Here is a 1,452-nt window from a genome sequence, read left to right on the forward strand (position 1 = left end):
TTGTTCTTCCGTCATTCTTGTCTAAATTTTAGTAGTTGGTTCATTGAGCTCAAATAATTTTTTATTAAAATCAGTGTAGATGTATAACTATGTGTATGATATGTTTTTCATTCAAGTAGGGATGAGCAAAAGGACCGAACCGGCCGGAGCCGGATCGTAATCGGGAACCGGCTTCGTCCAAAATCAAGAACCGAACCGGCCTGGCGGTTCTACCGGTTTCAGTTCCACCGGTTCCCGGTTCTTGTCGTGTCTTCAAATGTTGGAACTGGTCCTTGAAAAATAGCATCATACGGTTTTGGTTTTGGTCGGTTCTACCGGTTCTGGTTATATCGGTTCCGATTCTTACTGGTTCCCGGTTCTAAAAATCCACAAAAATAACGTCCCGGTCCCGACCCGACCTGTTCTATCGGGTTCCAGTTCCGGTTCCGGTCGGTTCCCCGGTCCATATGCTCATTCCTACATTCAAGTATTAGTTAAAAATAAATAAATTATGCAATAACATTTCTACCATATACTTTGCAAATTGGGAATTATACGTGTTTTTGGCCGGATCTATAAGCGCAAATTAGAGGTGAGCATTTGGACCGAACCGGTTTTGGAGAATATTGTGGACTGTGGACCGGACCGGATGAGTCGTGTCCGTGTTTGGGTTCGGGTTTTCCGATTCTTGGATACATTTGAACTGGTACAACTTTAATTGCATAGAGTACAAGGCGTTAAAATAAGTTTTTGGGTTTGATAGAACTCGTTAAAATGAATATGTTATTGGGTTTGATACGATACAACTTGTAAAAATGATTACGTTTCCGTTTCATGCATAACTAATCTATATTGATGTTATAATATTATAACTTACAAAATTAATTTTCCAAATAAAAACAACTAACATACAAAATCAAGTTCACCAAGATCCCTTTCATATGATTTATCTGTCAAAAATACATAAAATTCAAAATTATAGTCTAAAATAATAGTTAAAAAGTTGAAATATGTAAGCTTTGATAGCTCTACTTTGAAGGACTGTAACTCAGTGAATATAATACCAAAATAAACAAAATTATAGTCTAAATTCATCTACAAATTGTAAACTAAATGGTGGAAAAAACCGGAAGTCAATCCGACTTAAAACGAATGAATAATGGGTGTTTAAAAAACATCAAAGATTACAAAATCTTGCTGAAAAGTTGAACTTTTTCAGCTTTGATAGCTCTACTTTGAAGGATTGTAACTCATTGAATTTAATACCCAAATAAACAAAATTATAGTCTAAATTCATCTACAAACTGTAAACTAAATGTTGGAGAAAACCGCAGGTCAATCCGACTTAAAACGAATGAGTTATGAGTGTTTAAAAAACGTCACAGATTACAAAATCTTGCTGAAAAACTGAATTTTTCCAGCTTTGATAGCTCTACTTTGAAAGATTGTAACTCAGTAAATATAATACCAAAA

The sequence above is a fragment of the Lactuca saligna genome, chromosome 8, assembly GCF_052625555.1.
Source record: "Lactuca saligna cultivar CGN05327 chromosome 8, ASM5262555v1, whole genome shotgun sequence".
Classification (NCBI taxonomy): domain Eukaryota; kingdom Viridiplantae; phylum Streptophyta; class Magnoliopsida; order Asterales; family Asteraceae; genus Lactuca; species Lactuca saligna.